General features: G+C 41.1%; 1 pseudogene; it reads left to right on the top strand.

Moving 5' to 3' along the window:
- The first annotated feature begins 6,341 nt into the window (after nucleotides 1–6,341).
- LOC136129116 (small ribosomal subunit protein uS2-like) lies at nucleotides 6,342–7,718 on the top strand (annotated as a pseudogene).
- The last annotated feature ends 6,636 nt before the right edge of the window (nucleotides 7,719–14,354 follow it).

The raw sequence follows: 14,354 nt of genomic DNA on the forward strand, positions 1-14,354 counted from the left end.
TACAAGTGTGGGATCAAACCACAAATGCAAAGTTGCATAGTGTTAATGCTGAAAAAAATCAGATAAAAACTGTGAAGATATTAAGAAAATTATATAAGACATGAAAGAAAAATCAGAATAGGGACTTCCCTGGTGGTCCAGTGGTTAAGACTCCATGCTCCCAATGCAGGGTGCACGGGTTCCATCCCTGGTCAGGGAACTAAGGTCCCGCATGACGCGGCCAAAAAAAAAAAAAAATCAGAATTAAAAATACCTCAGAAATAAAGTAACAACTTGGGAAAGAATTAGAAGAGAAAAAGTGGTTTCAGAAAATACTGAACTAGAAGGAACATAGGAGTAAATACAGATGGTGCCCAAGAGAACTAGAATTTGAAAATGAGATTTTAAATAAATATAGAAACAGAAATGATTTTAGAGAAAAGATAAATATTGAAGATAGGTAAAGAAGATCCAGTGTACGGATTAAGAGTTCTTGATAAAGAAAACCAAAGCTAGCTAACAGAATACAACGCATAATTCAAGAGAACTTTTCCTGAAGTAAAATACATATATTCTATTTATATATATTCACATATATATTCACATTTACATATATATTCGAAACCTCACACTGAAAGAGTATACTGTGTGCCCCTGAAAGCACTGAGCATGAACAAGATGTATTCTAGTCAGTAAAATTACTAGACTTTACGTTTTGAAAAATGGTCATTTAGGCCAAAAAAAATTTATGAGAGAAAATTGGATTACCATAAGACTTCAACATTAACACTTTATGTGAGGAGAAAATGGTGAAACATTTAAAATATTCAAAGAAAGAAAATGAGAACCAAGTACCCTGTATCCATCAAAACTGACTTGAAAGTATAAAAGCCTTGGGGCTTCCCTGGTAACGCAGGGGTTGAGAGTCTGCCTGCCGATGCAGAGGACACGGGTTCGTGCCCCGGTCCGGGAAGATCCCACATGCCGCGGAGCGGCTGGGCCCGTGAGCCATGGCCGCTGAGCCTGCGCGTCCGGAGCATGTGCTCCGCAACGGGAGAGGCAACAGCAGTGAGAGGCCCGCGTACCACCAAAAAAAAAAAAAAGTATAAAAGCCTATTGGTTATCAAAATGAAAGGGCTCAGACTGTTACTTGAGTGCTTCCTGAGGGGTGAAGCTTGGCAACAAAATTACTGACAGTGACAGAAAGACAGTTAGTGAAACTTTCAATATTACTTATAGAACTAAGACTAAATGAGGCTTTGTTTCAGTCAGGGTCAAGAGAAAGAAACTACACAATAATTTGAACAGAGGACATTTACTATGAATATTAATGGAATTGGAATAAAGGGAGGCTGACTAGCAAAAGGCAAAGAGAATTCTTACCATATAGGAACAGTAGATACAGGGAACAGCCACCACTCCTGAACTGAAATAGAATGGCCAAGAAGCACCCTTGCCCCCATGCCCCATCCACCTCGTTGTTGGAGAGGGCATGACTGTGGCTCCCTGCTGTGGCCTCAGTGCGCCCCGTTAGAAATCCTCTCTGGAGTTCTTGGAGAACTAGCCACAGCAAGGTGACTTTATCAGAATTCACCGCAGAATGCCCAGAGAAGCCACTTACAGGAAGGTGCTATACCAGCAGCACACCACTTCATGAAGCCATCTAAAAACGGTGTACTGGGGGAAGCTGCCCTGGGAAGCTGCCGCTTGTTGTTGGCTACTGGGCGCTGCTGAAAGGAACCACACACTCTGCAGGAGCCCAGGGAGATAAAGTACAGGAGAATCAGAAAGAGAAGCCTCTTCCTCCTCCAGTGCCTCCCTGCCCCTACTCCGGCCCCGCCCCCTCCTTGCAACAGTACCTTCTGCTAACAAAGCCTAACATTAAACCAGCTGATATGGGAGAAGTATTTATAGAGTTCAGCTCCATTATTGCACAGCAAACAAAGATTTGGAGCTGAGAGCCACAAAAAGTATAATCTGAGATGGATTTGTATTCTGAAATATTGGTACAAAATTACTGTAAAACTGGAAAGGAGTTTGGGAGGAGCATCAACAAAAATTTAACTTTTCAGTATATTGATGGTGGCAATATTAGTATTTTGAGAATGTATGTTTAATATGGGGTAAAATGAGTAATTATCATTAGTATGAACTATCTAGTTTCCTGCATCTTTTCAGTAGCAGTGCTCATTCTTATCATCTGGAGTGTGGTTTTGAAATACCAAGTCCCACTTAAAGAAACAAAGGCTACTTGGAGAAATGGGTGATTCTTGATCTGGGGTAGGAAATGTATAGAATGAGCATAAAATATCTTGACATACTGAAGAGCAGAGGAACTATTAAAGACTTCTAGGGTCATGTCCAAAGGACCCAGGAGCCAACTTGAAGAGGCTCCCCATTGGCCAAAGATGGGACAATTTGAGTTTCAATAAGGGTAATAATTAGAATGGACTGAAACCCATTAAATAAGTCTAAATACATAAATTCATAATAATAATGTAGTCTTACCAGAGGGATTAAACCTGAATCTGATCAAGTTGAATCTGATCAACTGCCAATTTACAGGAAATAGAGGACAAAGACACATTGAAAACACCATGAGTCTGCAATCTGCAAAATCCAGACTGTGGGGAACCCTGCAATCAGACAGAGGAGTTCAACAGATAAATTGTAAGAAAAAGAAGGGAGAGAACCAATAGATTAAAGGAGACTTAAAAGACATCAAATTATCCTAAATGATACATTAGAACAGTTAGACTAATTGATATTTTCAGGACACTAAAATCTGTAACAAGACAAGGATGCCCACTCTCACCACTTCTATTCAACATAGTATTGGAAGTCCTAGCCACAGCAATCAGGAAAAGAAATAAAAGGCATCCACGTTGGAAGGGAAGAGGTAAATTTGTCATTATATGCAGATGACAGGATACGATATATAGAAAACCTTAAGACGCCACACAGACACTACTAGAACTGATAAACGAATTCATCAAGGTAGGAGGATACAAGGTTAACATATAGAAATCAGTTGCAGTTCTTTACATTAACAATGAAATATCAGAAAGGGAATGTAAAAAACCAATCCCTTTTAAAATCGCGTCAAAAAATAAAATACTTAGGAGTAAACCTGACCAAGGAGGTGAAAGACATATTATGCTGAGAACTATAAAATATTAATAAAGGAAATTGAAGATGACTCAAAGAAATGGAAAGATATCCTATGCTCTTGTATTGGAAGAATTAATATTGTTGAAATGGCCATACTACCCAAAGCAATCTACAGATTTAGTGTGATTCTTACCAAATTACCCATGACATTTTTCACAGATCTAGCAAAAATAATCCTGGGCTTCCCTGGTGGCACAGTGGTTGAGAGTCCGCCTGCTGATGCAGGGGACACGGGTTCGTGTCCCAGTCTGGGAAGATCCCACATGCCGCAGAGCGGCTAGGCCCATGAGCCATGGCCACTGAGCCTGCGCGTCCGGAGCCTGTGCTCCGCAATGGGAGAGGCCACAACAGTGAGAGGCCCGAGTATCACAAAAAAATAAATAAATAAAAATAATAATCCTAAAACTTATATGGAACCATAAAAGACCCAGATTCGCCAAAGCAATCCTGAGGAAAAAGAAAAAAGCAGGAGGCATAACCCTCCCAGACTTTAGACAATATTACAAAGCTAACAGTAACCAAAACAGCATGGTATTGGTACAAAAACAGATACATGGATAAATGGAACAGAATAGAGAGCCCCAAAACAAACACACACACACACATATAGTCCATTACTTTGACAAAGGAGGCAAGAATACACAAAGGAGAAGAGATAGTCTCTTCAGCAAGTGGTGTTGGAAAAGTTGGACAGCCACATGTAAATCAATGACATTAGAACACACCCTCCTCCCACCATACACAAAAATAAACTCTAAATGGCTTAAAGACTTAAATATAAGACACGACACCATAAAACTCCTAGAAGAGAACATAGGCAAAACATTCTCTGACATAGATCGTACCATTATTTTCTTAGGTCAGTCTCCCAAGACAATAGAAATAGAAACAAAAATTTTAAAAATGGGACCTAATCAAACTTACAAGCTTTTGCACAGCAAAGGAAACCATAAATTAAATGAAAAGACAACCTACAGGCTGGGAGAAAATATTTGCAAATGATGCGACTGACAAGGGCTTAATTTCCAAAATATTTAAAGCGCTCATCTGACTATCAAAAAACAAACAACCCAATCAAAAAATGGGCAGAAAACCTAAATAGACATTTTTCCAAAGAAGACATACAGATGGACAACAGGCACATGAAAAGATGCTTAACGTCACTAATTATTAGAGAAATGCAAATCAAAACTACAAGGAGGTACCATCTCACAGGGTCAGAATGGCCATTATTAAAAAGTCTACATATATGAAATTCTGGACAGGGTGCAGGGAAAAGGAAACCCTCCTATACTGTTGGTGGGAATGTAAATGGGTGCAGCAGCCACTATGGAAAACAGTATGGAAGTTCCTCAAAAGGCTAAAAATAGAGTTACCATATGATCCAGCAATTCCACTCCTGGGCGTATATCTGGACAAAGCTATAATTCAAAAAGAAACATGCACCCCAATGTTCATAGCAGCACTGTTCACTATAGCCAAGACATGGAAACAACCTAAATGTCCATTGACAGATGAGTGGACGAAGATGTGGTACATATACACAATGGAATACTACTCCCCCTTGTGGTTGCCAAGGGGAAGGGTGTGTAGGGGAGGGAAGGAACGGGAGTTTGGGACGAGCAGATGAGAACTATTATGTATGTAGGATGGATAAACAACAGTGTCTGTATAGCATAGGGAACTGTATTCAATATCCTGTGATAAAACATAATGGAAAAGAATACGAAAAAGAATATATATATATGTCTAACTAATAACTGAATCATTTTGCTGTACAGTAGAAATTAACACATTATAAATCAACTATACTTCAATTAAGTATTTTTTAAAAGACATCAAATTAAAGAGTAAGACTATATTACAGTGTCTAGAGGTACACTTAAAGACATTTTTAAAAGTGGTGATTGTCGGGCTTCCCTGGTGGCGCAGTGGTTGAGAGTCCGCCTGCCGATGCAGGGGATGCGGGTTCGTGCCCCGGTCTGGGAGGATCCCACGTGCCGCGGAGCGGCTGGGCCCGTGAGCCATGGCCGCTGAGCCTGCGCGTCCGGAGCCTGTGCTCCGCAACGGGAGAGGCCACAACGGTGAGAGGCCCGCGTACCGCAAAAAAAAAAAAAAAAAGTGGTGATTGTCAAAGTCAAGATACTGATTACTTTTGGGGGAGGCAGGGGGTTTGTGATTGTAATGGAGAACACAGGCTTCTGCTGTGACTGACAAAACTCTTGATTTGGGAAGCGAATACAAGTGTGTTCACCTTGTAATCAACCATCTGTTTATTAACCAAGATGTTAATGAAACATTTTAACCAAGCTGTTAATGAAAGTGACAAAAATGGAGAATTTTTCACTCAAACACCTAAACTCTAAAGGGTATATACTTTAGTAAGAGGGAAATGGAACTCAAAAGCAAGGAATGAGATGCAAAAAGAAATGACTTTGAGTAAATTAGATCATGAAAGAATATAATTCCTGAGTTAAATGAATTTGAGAAAGAGAGTCTGGAAAAGCATAGTGAATTGACCACATTCACTCATTTTCTTTCCAAAACACCCACTGAAGTGAAACAAAGGAATAGTTATAAATGACAAGGTGGCTGCAGTTTTGCAAGACAGTAGGTCATTGATTTGAGGAAAGGCTCAGAACTTGAAGGTATAAGGTACTTTGGGAAGTGGAAAGTGCTTACAGGAAGCTGATGAGTAAAAATCTGTATGATGAATAGTGACTCCTTATCCCCCATTTTTTTCCCATTCCTCTTTTTGAAATTCCATCAGCCAAAGCCATGCCTCCTAAACTAGATATTGGAGTATTATTCTTTCGAGAAACTGAATGGTCCCAGAGAAAGCCTTCTATATGTTGCCATTTGGAGGCCCAAGAGCAAAAAGTTTGGTTTACCAGCTTATCACTCTCACCTGAAACCTATTAGTATATAAGTGTAGAAAGAAGTCACCCCAAACAAACCTATTAGTCCCCCAAACAAAAGTGAAATCTATAAATATGAATTGCAGAGAATAATATTGATGAGTATTTGACAATTAAAAAAATAGTTGGATAGGTATACAGAAAACCAAACAAATTTTTAAAAGAAAGGCAATCATTAATACCGGGAAAAGCTAGCCTTTCTGTGTTACCCTAAAAGGGGTCCATATGGCATTGTTCTGAGTTCCCATCTTAACTCAAAAGGAAACTATCACAATGTCCAGAGCCCCCGATAGCCTGAAAATGGAGGAGGGTGTCCTCAAATTCCTTGCAGCAGGAACCTACCTTGGTGGCATCAACCTTGACTTCCGAATGGAATACAGCATCTGTTACCGAATCGGGTTCATTTTGCGGGACGTGCAGCAAGCCGAAACGCTGAGACACTGCAGTTTGCAGCCAAGAGAGGGTTTATTCACAGGGCAACCAAGTGAGAATACGAGGATATGGGCGGACAAATCTCAAAACCGCCTCCCTGAAGGGGAGCAGGGCGGTCTGAGGCGTGGGGAGAGTCGGGAAAGGTGATTAGAAAAAGGTGCGGTAATCGTCGTTCTGCGCAGGCGTAATAAGCTACAGGCCTCCCCACGTTCCAATGAGGAGGCACTCAGCACAATCTGAGGGTGGAGTCTTCAGCCCTCTGATGTCAAAGGTCACCGAGGGGGCACTCGTGCATGCCCTGTTGGAGGGTGGGTGGTCCTAACCAGGTTTAATCAGCTCAGATGGAACTAGACACAGCTGACTCCAAGTCCCAAGTTAGGCTACCTGCTGCTTGGAGGACATGCAATTAAAATAACCTTGATTAGTGAAGGCAGATGAAATGTATTTAACTTATGATTACCTGTGGTTTCCCATCTACGTCATAAATCTGAAGAGAACCTGGGAGAAGCTTCTCCTGGCAGCTTTTGCTGTTGTTGCCATTGAAAACCTGGCTGATGTCAGTGTCACGTGAAATACTCCAGGAGTACCGGCCAGTGAGCTGTGCTGAAGTTTGCTGCTGCCACCGGAGCCACTCCGCTTCCTGGCTGCTTCACTCCCGGGACCTTCACTGGCCAGATGCGAGTGGCTTTCTGACTTCTAGTGGTTACTGATCCCAGGGTTGACCACCAGCCTCTCACAGAGGCGTCTTATGTTAACCTGCCTACCACTGCTCTGTATAACAGACACTCCTCTGTGCTGTGTGGACACGGCCGCACCGCGCACCAGCGGGAGAACTCACTCAGCTCGTCTGATGTAGTGGATGCTGCTTCAGGAAGTTCTGCACATGTACGGCACCATCTCCTGTGACCACCCCTGGGAAGTCAGGCCCGATCATTACTTCTACAGAGATCCTGAGGAGAGTGAAAAGGAAGAGCAGGCTGCTGCTGAAAAGGCCGGGACCCAGGGAGAATTTCAGGGGGAATGGACCGCTCCAGACTCTGAGTTGACTGCTACTCAACCTGAGGTCACAGACTGGTCTGAAGGAGCACAGGTGCCCCCGAGTCTGTCCAGCAGTTTCCTGCTGAGGACTGGAGCGCTCAGCTGGCCACCAAAGACTGGTCTGCAGCTCCCACCACTCAGACCACTGAATGGGAAGGAGCAACCACTGAGGGGTCTTAAGGTGTTCTACAGACCAGCTTAAGACTATTTCTTAAATAGAAAATGGAAATAAGGGTGATGGAAAATAAACAGCTAAATAACAGAATAGCAAAAAAAAAAAAAAAGGCCCTGGAAAGGAAACATTAATCATAATTACGACTTGGCTTATAATTGAATAATATTTACAGAGTCATAATAATATCAATACTATTATTTTAACCAAAATTTGTGATGTATTTACTATGAGAGAACAGAGGAAGAGAGAGAATAGAGGAAGTGGGGGAAGAGATAAGTCGGCTAAATGCTGATCTCCTTATTAATACAAGTCAATAGTTGACATCTAAAACTGATATATAAAAAAATCAGGGGCTTCCCTGGTGGCACAGTGGTTGAGAGTCCGCCTTCCGATGCAGGGGACGCGGATTCGTGCCCAGGTCTGGGAAGATCCCACATGCTACGGAGCTGCTGGGCCTGTGAGCCATGGCCGCTGAGCCTGCGCATCCGGAGCCTGTGCTCTGCAACGGGAGAGGCCACAACAGTGAGAGGCCAGCGTACCGCAATTAAAAAAAAAAAAAAAAAGTGAAAAAATCAAAGTAAAAAAAAAATCAAAGTAAACATATTCTTTAGAAATACGGAAGCAATGAGGTACCACATCACACCAATCAGAATGGCCATCATTAAAAATCTATAAATAACAAATGCTGTAGAGGGTGTAGAAAAGGGGACCCTCCTACATTGTTGATGGGAATGTAAGTTGGTACAGCCACTATGGAAAACAGTATGGAGGTTCCTCAGAAAACTAAAAATAGAATTACCATATGATCCAGCAATCCCACTCCTGGGCATATACCCAGACAAAACTATAATTCAAAAAGATACACGCACCCTTATGTTCATGGCAACACTACTCACAATAGCTAAGACATGGAAACAACCTTAATGCCCATCAACAGATGAATGGATAAAGAAGATGTGGTATATATATATATACGATGGAATATTACTCAGCCATAAAAAAGAACAAAATAATGCCATTTGCTGCAACATGGTTGGACCTAGAGATTATCATACTAAATGAAGTCAGAAAGAGGACAAATACCATATGTTATCACTTATAAGTGGAATCTAAAATATGCCACAAATGAACCTTTCTACAAAACAGAAACAGAATCATGGACATAGAGAACAGACTGGTGGTTGCCAAGTGGGAGGGGATTGGAGGAGGGATGGAGTGGGAGGTTGAGGTGAGCAGATGTAAGCTTTTATATGTAGAATGGATAAATGACAAGGTCCAACTGTATAGCACAGAGAACTATATTCAATATCCTACGATAAACCATAATGGAAAAGAATATTTAAAAAGGAATGTATATGTATGTATAACTGAATCACTTTGCTGTACAGTAGTAATTAACACAACACTGCAAATCAACTATACTGCAAAAAATTTTTTTAAATACAGACGCAAACGTCAGATGAAATAGCTAAAAGAATGGAAGGTACATAGGGTCACCTTCGTGGAAACTAAATGAAGGGCCCCCTTCTCCAAGACACATAAACCTGTAAGAAAGTTATTTTAATATCTTGATTTTGTAAAAGCAAAACCAAAAACGCTATCGGACTTCCCTTGTGGTCCAGTGGTTAAGACTCCACGGGGGCTGTGGGTTCGATCCCTGGTTGGGGAAGTTCTGCATGGCACGCAGTGCGGCCAAAAAGGAAAAACAAACAAAACACACAGACAAAAAATCACTGCCAATTGCAAGAAAATAATGTCTGTGCTGTTAATACACCTGCAAGGGTTACGCAGTGAACTCTCTCCACAGCAACAAGCCTGCTTCCAGGGAGCAGAATGGGGTCTGCAGTGGGGAAAGGTGGGGCAGAATATTTCCAGTTTTCGTCTACAGTTTGATTTTTTTAAACTATGTATATCTATTACTCTGATGGGGAAGAAAGAAAAAGTGAAGGGAGGGGCTGGCTTCAGGTATGGCTAAATAGAGAGGATTCAAGTAATGTCACCAGGATCTGGATTCTCTCAGCAATGCAAGCGCTCCTGTTAGGATCAAAAGATTGCTTCAGCCTTCACTTTCTCTCTGTGTTCCTAGTCTTGAGAAGGAGTGAGCTTTCTAGGGGTGAAAAGTTGTGGGTCGATACATGGAGCCTGGACCAGTTAAGTGGCAGGGAAGTCACTGAGAACAAGACAACAGCAGCAGGAAAGAACATTAACAGAGTCAAGTAGGAAGAGAAGATTCAAAAAAAGGAGAACGTTTAAAATATAGCAGAAAAGTCGAGGAAAAGGAAGATGGAGAAAAGACCACGACATTGACGAAGACATTGCTGACTTTGAGAGGATAGTTCCATGGTGCAGTGGCAGCCCAGTCATTTTGTTACAGTGGTTTTCAAAGTCTGGTTCCTGGACCAGCAAACAATAGCCACACCACCTGGGAACTTGTTAGAAATGCAAATTCTTGGGTCCCACATCAGACCTTCTGAATCAGAGACTCTGGGCCCGGGCCCCACCAAGCTGTGTTTTAATAAGACCTCCAGTTGCACACTGAAGTTTGTTGGCGGTGTGAATTGGTAAAATCTCGATATAGGACAATTTAACAATATTGGTCATAATTAGAAATGCATATACCCTCTAGCTCAGGGTTTTCACTTATAGCAATGTGCCCTACAGTTATCTGCCTGCAGACAAAATGACATATACAAGGTTGTAGCATTATTGATTGGAAACTAAATGTCCATCAATGGGGACTGGTAAAATCTACAGTGCTGCAGCTATTCTATACAATGCTATGTAGCTATAATAAAAATGAGGAAACTCTTCACGCACTGATGTCCCCCAGATAGATTATACCCATATCTCCAGATTAAGCTGCAAAAACAAGGTGCAAAATAGAATGCGTGGTGTGCTGTCATTTGTGTAAAATAAGAAAGGAACAAAATTATCTATCTATCTATATAATGCAATGACTATGTATGTTGACAAAACCTCTGGAAGGACAAATAGGAAATAATATGGTTATCTACTGAGGGGGATGGAAACTAGGTTATAAGCAAAAGGGTGAGAGAGTGCTTGAACTGTGAGACTTTATCACTTAATCAAAAAACATTTATTTTGAAATTCTCCAATGAATTCATCTCTGTATTACTCTACAGCAGGTTATCATCAATTTTATTTTTTTGGCCGAGCCTCATAGAGTGTGGTGGGGTCTTAGTTCCCCCACCAGGGATCGAACCTGGCCCAGGCAGTGAAAGCACCGAGTCCTAACCACTGGACCACCAGGGAATTCCCATCATCAATTTTAGTGCAGACGCTACAGCACTGCCTACAATGGCCTCCCGGCCTCCAGGGTTCTCTAGTCTTGACTTGCTCCAATTCATTTCCTACACAGTTATAGGAAATGTTATATCTGCCTCTAAATCCAGATAATCAGTCAAGAGAAAGACAGAGTCTTTGATACCTTACCCGAGTCCAGCAAATCCTCTTCCCGAGGTGATCCATGCTGGAAAAGATGAATCCCCATCCAAGGTGAGCAGGTCTCTGTACAGATCACACATGTGGAACCTCAACAATATAACTGCATTAGAAGGCGGCACAGAGCTACACACATAAAGTATCAAGGGGGCCATTTTATTTCTTCTTCTGTAATTGTTATCAAATATTTCGAATTTCAGATCCAAACTAGAAAATTTTACTTTAAACACATTTGATATTTGTAGTTAATATGTAACAAGATCACAGAAAATAGGCTTTATATCTTTACCTAACCCTTCTTACTCTGACATCTGAGGTTTGGGAGCAGAGGGAGAGGAGAACAGCTAGTGTTTGGTTGTGTAGTGACAGCTTCTGTGTGTGTGTGTGCGTGTGCGTGTGTGTGTTAAGAACACTTAACGTGAGATCTACCCTCTGAACATTGTAAGTGTACGATACGATATTGTGAACTATAAGCCCGATGTTGTACAGCAAATCTCTAGAACTCTAGTCTTACACAACTGTCTGTTCTACCTGCAAGAAGTGTGGATCCAGAGGGCTTTCTATAGGAGGTGATTTTGAGCTGAGTTGAGTCATATAGTTATTTATTATAAGGACATAGTAGGGAAGGTTACTCCAGGGAGAGGGAGGAACAAGGATAAAATCGTGCAGAGAGCTAAGCTGATACTATGGTCTGGAGTAAAGGTAACTCTGGAAAAGTAGGGACGGGCTGGATTATGAAGGGCTTTAATCCCTTAGGAGGGAGTTTGGACTTTATCCTGTAGACAACAGAAGCTGTTGAAGACTTTTTTTTTTTTTTACAGTGAAATATGCAGATCTTTATTATACAGTGCAGTGAGTTTGGGCAACTGTGTACACCAAAGTAACTACCACCCCAGTCAAAGTACAAAGCATTTCAACCCAGAAAAGTCTCCTGGGTCCAGTGGTGTGCAGGAGATAGCTCCCACACAGGCAATTCCAGACATCTCATCCCCATATCCTGTTGTTATCTTAAAGAAGGCCATGATGGGAAATCAGCAAATACTACACACCAGAGATTGCCCCATGCCCCCCTGCCCCCGAGAGCCAGTTTTCCAGCAAACTGTAGCTCATGTCCCTTCTCAGTCAATCCTCCATGCCCAGAGAGGCAAATCAACATAGGTTTACTTCTGCTTGTTCTTGAACTTCACGCAAATGGAATAACATTTTGTATCTTGTTTTCTTCCATCAAAATGATGTCTGTGAGATTCATCAGTGTTGTGATTTATTAGTAATTTGTTCCCTTTCTGTTGCTAAGCACCATTCCAATGTACAAATAAACTGTATTTTTTCTAATTTCTTGTTGAAGGACATTCATTTGTTTCCAATTTGGAACTATTAATTTTTATTTATTTTTTTCACCTTTATGGAGGAGTAATTGACAAATAAAATTTTTATACTTTAAGTGTATAACTTGATGATTTGATGTACATATGCATTGTGAAATGATTACCAAATTCAAGTCAATTAACAGCCATCAGCTCACATAGTTAACTCTTTTTCGTGTGTGTGCTGAGAACACATACAGTCTACTCTCAGCAAATTCCAAGTGTACAATTCCATATTATTAACTATAGTTACCATGCTGTACATTAGATCCTCAGAATGTATTTATCTTATAACTGGAAGTTTGTACCCAATTTTTAAAAAGCTACTGTAGGGCTTCCCTGGTGGCGCAGTGGTTGAGAGTCCGCCTGTCGACGCAGGGGACACGGGTTCATGCCCCAGTCCTGGAAAATCCCACATGCTGCGGAGCGGCTGGGCCCGTGAGCCATGGCCGCTGACCCTGTGTGTCTGGAGCCTGTGCTCCGCAACGGAAGAGGCCACAACAGTGAGAGGCCCACGTACCGCAAAAAAAAAAAAAGCTCCTGTAGACATTCTTGTGCAAGTATTTTCATGATCATATGTTTTCATTTATCTTGGGCAAATACCCAGAAGTGGAATTTATGGGTCATAGAATAGGTTTATTTTTAACTTTGTAAGAAAGTGCCAGAAAGTTTTCCAAAGGGGTCGTGGTGCACAAGCAATGTATGAGAGTTCTGGTGGCTCCAGATACTTGCCAGCATTTGATGTCACAATGCCTTTTTACATTTAACCATTCCAATGTGTATGAAGTAATATCACTTCATAGGATTTTGATCTGCATTTCCCTGAAGGCTAATTATATCACACATATTTTTGTGGGCTTGTTAGCTATTCCTTTATCTTCTTTGGTATTGTGTCTGATAGAATTTTGCAGAGTATTTGATAGAATTCATCAGCAAAATGATCTGGGCTTGGAGTTGTCTTTGGGGAAGGTTTTTGATAATGAATTAATATCTTTAGTAGATATTCACGTTTTGTAATTCATTTTATTAGTTTTGGTAAGTTGTGTTTTTCAAGGAATTTGTCCATTTTTTTCTAAGTTGTGGAATTTATTAGCCTAATGCTTTACTTTTCATAATATTCCCTTATTATCCTTTTTAAAATTTTTTTTATTTACTTTTTTATACAGCAGGTTCTTATTAGTCATCAATTTTATACACATCAGTGTAAACAAGTCAATCCCAATCGCCCAATTCATCACACCACCATCCCCACCCCATCACGTCTTCCCCCCCTTGGTGTCCATACGTTTGCTCTCTACATCTGTGTCTCAACTTCTGCCCTGCAAACCGGTTCATCTGTACCATTTTTCTAGGTTCCACATACATGCATTAATATACGATATTTGTTTTCCTCTTTCTGACTTACTTCACTCTGTATGATAGTCTCTAGATCCATCCACGTCTCAACAAATGACCCAATTTCGTTCCTTTTTATGGCTGAGTAATATTCCATTGTATATATGTACCACAACTTCTTTATCCATTGGTTATAGGATTTGATTTTACTGTGATTGCATCCCTCCTACCGTCTCATTGTGGCTTCTCCTTTGTCTTTGGATGTGGGGCACCCTTTCTGGTGAGCTCCAGTGTTCTCCTGTCGATGATTGTCCAGCAGCTAGCTGTGACTCTGGCATTCTCACAAGAGGGAGTGAGAGCATATCCTTCTACTCCGCCATCTTGGTTCTGTGTGAGCTGTTGAAGACTTTTAATCAGGGAGATAAACCTGGTCATATTTGTCTTTTATAAATATCTCTCTGGTAGTTGTGTGGAAGATGG

Source organism: Phocoena phocoena, chromosome 10 (assembly GCF_963924675.1).
Source record: "Phocoena phocoena chromosome 10, mPhoPho1.1, whole genome shotgun sequence".
Classification (NCBI taxonomy): Eukaryota; Metazoa; Chordata; class Mammalia; order Artiodactyla; family Phocoenidae; genus Phocoena; species Phocoena phocoena.